Source organism: Tubulanus polymorphus, chromosome 6 (assembly GCF_964204645.1).
Source record: "Tubulanus polymorphus chromosome 6, tnTubPoly1.2, whole genome shotgun sequence".
Classification (NCBI taxonomy): Eukaryota; Metazoa; Nemertea; class Palaeonemertea; order Tubulaniformes; family Tubulanidae; genus Tubulanus; species Tubulanus polymorphus.
In genome coordinates, this window is record NC_134030.1 from 15,135,618 (window position 1) to 15,147,604 (window position 11,987).

General features: G+C 34.1%; 1 pseudogene; it reads left to right on the top strand.

Moving 5' to 3' along the window:
- Positions 1-910: 910 nt before the first annotated feature.
- On the top strand, positions 911-8,837 carry LOC141907769 (uncharacterized; annotated as a pseudogene).
- The last annotated feature ends 3,150 nt before the right edge of the window (positions 8,838-11,987 follow it).

Below are 11,987 nucleotides of genomic sequence, written 5' to 3' on the forward strand. Positions count from 1 at the left end.
ATGCTCTGGACTCTCTATGTAGATAGTTTTACTCTTTTCTGTGATTATCCTGATGTAAATAGTGAGATTAATGATCGTGATGTAAATAATGACTCAGATGTAAATAGTGAAAATAATGATTATGATGTAATTGATAATTTAATTGAAGATGTCTCCCCTCTTAAAAACGGTGAAGGTATCCAATTAGACACTTATTATGCTAGTATTAGTGAAGAAAACAAATTAGACGTCGATAATAATCAACCAATCAAAAGTATCAACTTTGCGAGTCTCAATATATGTGGTATTAATAGTAAACTCGGTGTCCCGGAATTTGAAGATTTTATTCGGAGCTATGATCTCATTTGTTTATCTGAAACCCACCTCGACGATGTAGATGGGAATCTAAGTCATGATTTGCCTGATTCATATGTATCACATTTTAAAAACAGGGAGAAAATTTCGAACAGGAAATCGGGTGGAATCGGTATCATTTATAGGCGTTGTTTAGATAGTATGATAGATCCAATACTTACTGAGTGCCCATTTGTATCTTGGTACTGTTTAGATAAGGATTTGTTTAAGTTCAATAAAAACATACTTTTAGGAGTGGTTTATATTCCCCCTGAAACAAGTAAATATTATTCGAATAGAGCAATTAGTGAAATAGAGTTGGAATTATTACAGCTAAAGATTGAAAACGATTTTAACGTGCTAATTACGGGTGTCTTTAATGCTCACATCTCATGTGTACCAGACTTTCTAGAACCTGATAACCAGACAATAGAGGACGATTTACACCCTGCTATTGACTCACAGCTTTTAATTAACTTAGATATCCCAGCTATTAGAAACAATCAAGACAAAAGAACTAATAATACCGGCTATCAGCTAATTGATCTTTGTAAGAACCATTCTTTGATTATACTTAATGGCAGATGTGGTGGTGACCAGTCTGGTAATTATACTTTTAGGGAAACTAGTGTTATTGATTATTTTGTATGTGATATTGACCTTTTTGAATCTGTTTATGATTTCCAGATTAAGCCATTTGAATCTTTACTGTCTGATGGGCACAGTCCACTTAGACAATGTTTACTTAAGAATTCTAAGGTCCCTATTGTTGCTGATAATGAGAACCATGAACAAGTAAACGAAAAGCCTTCAATTAGGTAGGACAATGATAGATCGGATCAGTTTTTCATGAAAGTTGAATCTAAATTGTGTGATATTGGCCTTAATGATCTACTTTTGAATGGACTACAGGACCTAGTTAGCCAGTCTCCGAACAATATAAATGAGCTCACTGATAGATTTGTATCTTCCTTGTTAGAAAGTGCAGAAGAATGTAATTTGATGTATCACAGGAAAAGTAGGAGTCGTAGAACTCCAGTTCGTAATAAGTGGTATGGCCGGAGCTGTAGGGATGCGCGAAAAGAATAAAATTATAGGAAAAGCCGTTATAGGGGCCGTCCAACCCCTTCTAACTTTGACGCTCTTAAAAACTCATCCAAGAAATACAAAAGAATTATCCGAGAAAGTAAGAAAAAACAAAAAAAAGCTTTTATCAAAGAACTAAGAGATTGCGAAATCAATAATCCGAAAAAGTACTGGGCGATGCTAAATTCCGCGACTGGTGCAAAACAGAGTAATGCTAATATTGATATTGATATCTTCTTCGAACATTTTATGCAACTAAATGATTTAAACGATGCAAACGGAATAAACGATCATTCAGAACATACGGGTGATGAACCTCCTGTCTATGACAATCATATTCTTAACTGCGACATAACTGTCGATGAATTAACTAAAGCTATCTCTTTCTTAAAAAACAATAAGGCTTCTGGTATCGATGGAATCACTAATGAGTTATTAAAATTTAGCCGTTATCCCTGTTTGGTTAACATACTACAAAACCTATTCAATCTAGTATTTAAAACTGGACATGTTCCAGAAACATGGTCCGTTGGAGTAATCAAACCTATTTTTAAGAAGAAAGGCGAACCCACTAATCCTGATAATTATCGAGGTATTACGTTAGTTAGTTGTCTAGGTAAATTGTTCACTAGTATACTTAATCATAGACTGTCAGCTTTCCTAGATTCAAATGATATAATTAGCGAGGCCCAAGCCGGTTTTAGACCAAAATATTCAACTACGTATTGATCATATTTATACACTGAAAACTATTGTCGAATTGTCAGGGAAGGAGACTTTTTTGCGCCTTTGTTGATTTTAAGAAGGCTTTTGACTCGGTTTGTCGAGTTACATTGTGGAGAAAATTAATCGATAGTAGCATAACGGGGAATTTCTTAAATATAGTAAAAAATATCTATAACTCGGTTAAGTCATGTGTTAAATTTAACGGTAACACATCACAATACTTTGCTGCAGATAGAGGCTTACGACAAGGCGAAAACTTATCACCAATTATATTTTCCCTATTTCTAAACGATATTGATACGCGCAGTAATCCAACTTTGTCATTTATTGAAAAACTGAATCTTAATTGTGATCCAGAACTAGGGACTTTACTTATTCATTATCCTTTATGCAGATGACACAGTCATTCTTGCTGAAGATGAAAAATCTCTCCAGTTACATCTAGATACACTATTTGAATATTGCGCCGACAATGGCCTTTCAGTGAATGTTGATAAAACTAAAATATTAGTCTTCGCTAGAAGTAAAAGTAGGATCAAGTAAATTTCTAGAAAATTTATGTTTGGTAACCAAGAGTTAGGGGTAGTTGAAGATTATTTGTATCTTGGAGTAAAATTCAACTGGAATGGCAGTTTCGCTAAAGCAAAAAAATGTCTTTATGATAAAGCTATGAGAGCCATGTTTTCTATTATTCAGAAGGGTAGACGTTCCGATAGATGTAAGGCTTAACGTATTTGACATGTGTGTCGCTCCTGTAGCACTATACGGCTGCGAAATCTGGGGTTATGAGAATCTCGATTTACTAGAAAACCTCCACTGCTTATTCTGTAAAATTATTATGAAAGTTACGAAATATTCCCATAATGTGCAAGTGCTGGCAGAGCTAGGGCGTTATCCTATGTATATTGACGTAAAGCGTAGAATGATCAATTTTTGGGCTAAAACGGTATCGTGCAAGCAAACTAAACTAAGTTCAATCCTTTATAAAATATCCCTCAATTTATATATTAATGACAGGTTTAAGAGCCCCTGGCTGTTATTTATTAAGAAGATTTTTGATGACTGCGGTCTATCGTATATTTGGACGCAGCAATTAATGGTTAACTCTATGACACTCTCAAAGAAATTAAAATGTGTACTCCGAGACCAGCACGTACAAGAGATAGATTTTAAGTTGAATAATAACTCGCTATACACTAATTCTAGGCAATATAAGAAGGATATTAAATTTGAAAACTATATTAATCAGCTTGATGACGATTTAGTGACCAGTTAATTCCAGTTCAGGATTGGGTCTTATCTCCTACCTGTAAATAGATTATCAAACCTTCATTTACCCAGAACCGATAGATTATGCCCCGCCTGCAACGTTTTATGAGACGAAGTACATTTTATTTTCGATTGTAATTTGCTTACCGAACCCCGTGAAAACCACTTAGATATAAATACCTTTCGGAACTTAGATGTATTAAAAAATCCAACTTTAAATATGACTAAATTCATCAAAATAGGTCTCGATGTATATAAATCCCTCCGGTAGTGTATGTATTGTAAATATATGTATTGTAAATAGTAAATAGTATATTTTGTACATAAGTGTGAGACCAGTTAATTAAGTTTTGTAGCTTTTATTACTGTTTATGTAATTATTGTAAATACTGTTTTCCTCCATATACCATGGAAATGGTTGGAGTGTGTAAATAAATATTCGTATTCGTATTCGTATTCGTATTTGGTTTTTGGTTTTTAGTAGGCGGCGCTGTAAGAGCGGTCTCGACGTGTCTTCAACATTGCCGATATCACCGTCGTTCGGTTTTTAGTAGGCGGCGCTGTAAGAGCTGTCTCGGCGTGTCTTCAACATTGCCGATATCGCCGTCGTTCGCTTTTTAGTAGGCGACGCTGTAAGGGCGGTCTCTGCGTGTCTTTAACATTGCCGATATCGCCGTCGTTCGCTTTTTAGTAGGCGGCGCTGTAAGAGCGGTCTCCGCGTGTCTTCTGTCGATATCGCCGTCGTTCGGGTAGCCAGTTGTAGCTTCGATGAACGTTGCTGAACATCACTGAATTTAAAACCATAAGTGAATCAACCGAAATTTTTGACGAATCCTATGCAAAGCAATATTTTATTTATTGTATTACCCGTATTTCGTACGTTAATTTTTTAAAATGTAAAACATTGTTTAGAAAAAGTAATCAAGTTTCATTAAATGGAAAAAGATTGAGATATGTACAATGCGTGGTAAATAAATCAGAAAATTAAAAGATATCAACAAAAATATCAACATATATATAGTAGTATTGGCAAGATGGCCGACGGGTGGTTTGCACGAAAATGCGCTCCGTAATTAATTAATGTTTCTTGCTGTTTTTATGACTAGAAATGTGTCAGATCTGTGCCTGTGATAGGATTATCATCAATACATCAGGATTTTAAAAGGAATATTCGCAACTAATTATTGGTATGCTTGAAATTTAGCTTGAAACTCTGACAACATGACCAGCAAGTAGTTAAGCGTAAATTGTGGCAACACAATTTTAAACTATAGACTATAAACTGTAAACCACAGACTCCGGTTGAAAGTTATTGTTGTATCCGTGGCTTTATCTCTCCAGTAACTACAAAAACTACAAAACTCGTAGTTTTCTTTGCTTAGACTATAAATCGTTTAAGTTCTCTGGAAGTGACAAGTGGATTATCAAATATCCAAACGTTCAAGGTCATCGTATATTCGTATGTACGATAGTCCTGAAAATTCAACGTACATATGAACTCTATGTGAACCTGCGATTTTAAGGGATTAAAGTTACTCGGCGTAAAGTTGTATATTGAAATATCTGACGTATTACCTTCAACCATGACCGACCATAGAAATGATCTAGCAAACCAAACCGCTGAAAGTGAGGTGTTTATGGACTCAAAGTCCACTGACGTGGACGACGTAACTTATGTTAAAAATTATCCCGTGGATGATAATAAATCAGTTAGGCCCAAATAGGCCTCAAAAAAACGTAAAGAGGCCCCTCTATCATCCTCTGATGAACAGCCAAAAAACGCGTCAGATGCTGTAATCGATCCAAAAACGGTATCTATCATTGATAAACCGCCAAAAAATACCTCAGTTAATATATCGGATGCGCCAACTATTCTAGAAACTCTTTTGATTATGCAAAAGACTATGGTTACAAATGAAAGCCTCGAAAAATTCAAACTCTCACTAGAGGATGTCATGGATAGAAAACTTGATGCGCACTACCAACGAGTGGAAAAAACACTTGAACGATTTGAATGTCGTCTGTACGACTTAGAACGCGAAAATGAAGATTTGAAAAAGGAAATTGAAAATCTCAAATTGAAGGATGACGAAAAAAAAACGGAATCTTGATTTTCTACAAAAAAGGAACTTTTGTCTATTAAACGGAAGACTATCGAAAATGAACAATACTCTCGTCGAAATAATATACGCCTGTTTGGGATCAGTGAAACGCCCGAAGAGAATTGTGCTACAGTCGTCGTTAACACACTGAAATCAAACATGCCGGATAAAATTCTGGAAGATCTATCAGTCAACGACATCGATGTTTGCCATAGAATTAAACCTAAGAAGCAAAAACAAGATGCGATGGAAACTTATACCCTAACCCGATAATTGTAAGATTTAAAGACCACCAGATCCGCAACAAAATACTATTTAATAAAAAACGTCTTATAGGTAAAACATTTTTTGTACAAGAAGATCTTTCACCGGACATTGTTAGCTATATGAATAGAGTAAAAAAACAAGTAGGTTACCAAACGATGTGGACCATAAATGGAAAAATCTTTGCTCTTGACAAGGATGGGAAAAAAATCCCAATCAAACTCTATGAAATCTAAAACTTATAAATTAGTCTAATATATATACGTATTAACTTAACTATTTTCAACTCGAATAACGCTTATACTACTTAAATATTAATTATGAACAGTTGTGAAAACAGCTGTCTTTAAATTTGTTTTTTTTTCTTTGCTCAATGTTTATTTTGCGATCACCACGCATTGCCGGCTACATGACTCATAACCTTAAATTATCTAGTATGTTTTGTTATACATTTCCTTGGTTTGATGCGCGCTGTTTACGGTGCCGAAACGATTATGGAATTATCCTATGTATCACTCTGTACTATTATTATTACTATTGGGACGATATGTATTATATTTATTTTGCAAGCGACCATGCAATCTGACAACCTACAATACGACTGCTTGTATTATGGCAGTTCTGAGATAGCTCAAGACCCCTCAAACCAGAGTTTAAGTCTATTTCATGCAAATTTAAGAAGCATGAATAAAAACTTTGACAACTTAGTTCTGACGCTAGATTCAATAAATTGTAAATTTGATATCATCGGTATTACTGAAACCTGGGCAAAAACCTCAAATAACAATTCACTATTATATCCTATTCCAGGATATAACTCTATATTTAAATGTAGAGAAAGCTCACTTGGCGGCGGTATAGCTTTATATATTAAGGACACGCTATATTATGAAACTCGTGCCGATCTTATCTTAACGACCATTGTTTCAGTTGAATATACTTTCATTGAAATTACTATAAAGTCTAAGGATACCTCATTGGTTTATTCTATAGACCACCTCAACTAAAGATAAACAATTTCATTGACGATTTACAAAAGTTATTTGACAAAATATCTTGTCATCAAAGGGTTTTCCTAATGGGGGACTTTAATATTAACATATTGAATAAAGATCGCGACACTCAAACAGCTAAATTCACTGATACATTGTGCTGTAATTATTATTTAGGTCTTATTAACAAACCAACAAGAATTACGGATAATTCTGCGACCCTACTGGATCTAATCGTTACAAACTGTTATGAAAAATACAATATTGAATCAGGTATCTTAATGTCTGATCTCTCGGATCATTTGCCCATATTTTCTATTATAGATCTAAAATGCTCGAATAGGAAAAAAACTCCTCGGTATGTCACTTATAGAAAGAAAAACGATTATAACATGCTAACATTTAAAAGGTTACTGATGACGGAAGATTGGGAAGATGTGTACAAATACCAAGATGTAAATTTAGTATACAATAATTTTCTCCATTTATTCCATAAACATTACAATAATTCCTTTGCAATTATTAACAGGAAGTGGGATCGATTTAAAGATAAGAAAAACCCTTGGATGACAAAAGGCTTATTAACTTCATTAAAACGTAAAGAGAAACTTTATAAAGAGTATCTGCAAAAAAGGACGACAGACTCTAAAATAACTTTTCAAAACTATAGAAACCACCTGCATAATTGTATACGAGCATCTAAAAAGCGTTACTATGCACAGCAGTTTGAAAATATTGACCCCAAACAAACCTGGGGATTAATAAATACTTTACTCAATAAACATAAAAAATCAGAATTCCCTCATAAGTTTAAATACGGAGACCAAATTATTACTGATCCACTCACGATTGCTAATAAGTTTAATGATTTCTTTACAAATATTGGCTCAAATCTGGCTGCAAAAATCCCATACTGTAATAAAGATTATAGGTCATATTTAAGGAACAGGGTTGAAGCCACGATATTTTTGAATCCAGTGACTATCCTTGAACATTGACCAGTTTAGAAAAGGGGAGTATAACATTTTCGAGTGCCTCAGAGAACGCGTGAGGACCCTGCATCCGCCCGGCCTATTGATTAGTCACAATAGCAAGATTTCTAAAAGGAAATGTCATATATAGGAATCCACGCCCACCAACTGCTGAGGTTGTAGAATACATAACACGTCGAACGTGTAGCATTTAAAACTTATAGGGCCTACGATGAATTCACCCGATGCAAAAAGGATTAAAATCGAGAGCGATGACAGTTGGCGTTGCAGTTACGATAGAGACAATAAACAGAAAATCATAACTTATAAAGAACTGATTACAACGATATTGAATCGTCGGAAAGGTACTTTGCAATGGTTAATGAACCGCAATCTGATAGCTAGTTCAAGAGAGTGCGGACATTGTAAAGGAACGATGCGCTTAACGTTGGACACAAGAAAAAAGCTGGAAGTGAGGGCTGGCGTTGGAGTTGCTGCAAGCGAATAAAAGGTAAATTACATCGCCATCACTTGTCGGTTAGATGTGGAAGTTGGTTCGCGAGATCCAATCTGACGATAGCCGAAATTTTGGAGATTACCTATTGGTTATCGCGTTTTTGTTTTTCCGAGAAGTGTGCGATCAAACTGTTTTCCGTGAATGTAAAGCAATCGGTGGCCCAGGAAAGGTTGTTGAAATAGACGAATCGAAATTCAGCAAAAGAAAATACAACCGCGGAAGACAGGTGGATGGTCAGTGGGTGTTCGGTGGAATCGAACGTGGAAATAATGCAAACGTGTTCATGGTTGCAGTCGAAAAACGGGATGCGGAAACGTTGGTACCGATAATCGAGAAGTGGATTTTACCGGGAACCACGATAATCAGCGATTGCTGGAAAGCATATTCTAGTTTGGGAGAGCGCGGATATAATCACTTGACGGTTAATCATAGTGTCACTTTTGTTGATCCAGAAACTAATGCATGTACAAATTTGATCGAGAATTAGTGGCTTCATGCAAAAAAAAACTTTCCGAAATATGGAACAGTGAAAGAACATTTTGACTCTTATCTTGGCCAATACTTGTGGCGATGCTGAGTAGGAACTTCGGATCCATTCCTCTCATTCTTGAATGACGTGAAAACAATTTATTTTTTTTATTGATATTTTATTTACATAGAACATATACAATAATACAGAGACAAGAATTATTAAATACATGATGAAAATACTAATTTAATATATTAAGTAGGAGATGGTTCTATGATGGACTGACCCAAAGCCTCAAGGCTGTATCGCAAATGCGAGGGCCATACCTTTATGATAAGATGATATCATAATGATGATGGGTGAATGGATGGAGTGATATGGAAATTAATTGGATGAATTAGATATACATGTATAGCATTATGCTGGTTGAAGCGTGATTGTTCTAGTATTTTTTTCAGTAGTTGTTGTTTAAAACCTCGAGTGAAAGAGCTGATAGTTCTTGAATTCCTGATATTAGTATTTAAATTTTGCCAAATGGTAGGAATCTTGTTTAAGAATGAGCTGTTAAAAATTGTACTTTTATGATGGATCGTTTTAGGGAAATTGCGAGATCTTGTATTATACCTGTGATTTGAGGAGTGAGTTGTAAAAAAATTCATAATGGGTTCCAGCAGGAGCTGTTTTGAGAAGCTGTTACCAAGTTTTGCTAGTTCAATTTGGATAATATCATCAAATTTTGGAATTTCATATTTTTTGAAAATAGGTGTAGATGGAGAATTGTAAGACGCATTATCGATGTAACGCATGGCGTTTTTCTGTAATTTGAAAATTGATTTTGACTGTTTCTTTGAGAGTAATGGGCCCCATAATGTAATTCCATAGGTCAAATAGGGATGAATGAAACTAAAATAGAGTAGCTTCTTGCTCCATGAGGGCAGAAACTTTTTCAGATTTCTTAAAAGATATAAATTACTATTAATTTTTGCCCGTACATGCTTGGCATGTTGATCCCAAGAAAGTATTTCATCGATATAGAGACCAAGAAATTTACAGAAATTGGTTGTTTTGATAATTTGATCATTAACTTTAAGTTCAAAATTACGAGTATTCAATGTAAAATTTCTCGGATGGAAAATGATGAAATTTGATTTATTTAAATTCAGAGTCAAATTGTTCGCTCTAAACCAATCTACAAGCATTACAACATCATTTTTTAACTTTTCCTGAATATCTAATAATTTTTTGCCTGTAATAAAAATAGTTGTATCATCAGCAAAGAGAATAAATTTACAATATTTAAGGGATTGGTAAAGGTCATTTGTATATACAAGAAATAACAGAGGGCCTAATATTGAACCTTGAGGGATTCCATACGCTACATGATCTATTTTTGATTTTGTTTCATTAGTTTTTACGTACAATCGTCTATTTGTCAGATAACTGCTGAACCAATTAAGTGGGCCCCCCTTACACCATATTTTTCCAGTTTAACTAAAAGTTTGTTCACATCTATAGAATCGAATGCTTTTGAAAGATCTAAAAATAGACCCATAGTACAATTTCCCCTTACAAATCCCTTTAAAATATTTCCTGATAATTCCATAATTGCTTGACTTGATGAGTGGTTAGATCTGAATCCGTATTGACTTTTATATAGTAGTTTATGTTTTGAAAGAAATTTGTATAATCTATTATAAACAATCTTTTCTAGGATTTTAGAAAGTACAGGGAGGAGGGAAATTGGTCTGTAGTTGGTTGTTAGACATTTATCCTTAGACTTATAAATTGGAATAACTTCAGCTAATTTCATATTTACAGGCACCACTCCCTCACTTAATGATTTATTGAAAATGCTTGCTAATGGTTGGTTGATGGCAGTAATAATATTTTTTAACAGGGTATTATTTATATCGTCGTGTCCTGAACTGTTTTTATTTGGTAGGGATTTGACCAGAGTTTGTATTTCATTTGGGTCAGTTGGATACAGAAATATATTGTTATCATTATGAGTCTTTATGTAATCGGTGAAGGGTTTATTTGAATTTGGTATTTTGTTAGCATATTCTTGTCCAATTTTACTGAAAAATGTTGAAACAGTGTCACTGACTGATTTCGGATCTGATATATTATTGCCTTGAGATACATTCAACGAAGGAAGATTTATTATTCAACTTACCAATAGAATGTTTCATGAAACTCCACAATTTTCTACTATCGTTTTTGAAGTTAAGTATCTTATTTGCATACAAATTCTGTTTTGCTTTTCTCATAATGTAATTAAAAACACTTTAGTAAACCAGATGACATCCAGGGTTCCACAGGTGTAGATTGTCGTTTTTTCACATTTTTAAGCGGAGCATAGTGATTCAATGATGCTCGAATTTTTTTAACTATAAAGTCATAACTGTCATCACACGTCATATTTGATGTTGTGGTCCAATCCACATTGGATAGTTCCTGTTTAATTAATTCAATATTAGCTTTATTTAGATTTCTTGACAATTTGGGTACATTTTTGGTATTTGAATTTTGATTAACGATGGAAACAAAACAAGGAAGGTGATCTGATAAATATGTAGTGATTATATTAGATTTATAATTATTATGTAATTTAGAGCTTAAGTAGATGTTATCAATGAGAGTTGCTGTTTTATGGGTGATTCTAGTAGGTCGAAATATTGTTGGCAGTAAATCATTAGAAATATTGATATCAAGGAAGTTAGCTATATTTTTATGAATATTTAGTTTTAAATAATCTAAGTTCTGGTCCATACCTAATATGACATTCTTTCTTTCTAGTTTCACTTTATTCAAAATAGTTTCATAATCCTGGAAAAAGTCTAGTTCGTTTGTACCAGGGACACGGTATAACTCACCGACTATAAGATTTTCACTGACTTTACCTGATTTCGATAAGATTTCGACAAAACAGGTTTCAAGTTTACCCTCTTTAAAAATACATAGGTCATCTCTAGGTTTGAATGAGAGTTTTTTATTTAGATAAATTGCAACACCTCCTCGACTACGAGTGTCTCTGTGTTTTTCTATAAGTTCATATCCTGGTAAATGACATAGGGGTAGATTCTCTTTTTTAATGAAGGTTTCACAGAGAAGAAGTAAATGTACATCAATATTAGCCATTTTAAATTTATGTATCAAAGTTTTTAGCTCATTAAGTTTGCTTGGAACGCTATTTATATTGTATTGTAGGATATTCAAACTATTGTTATCAACTTGCTTCACATTTTGTATTTCACT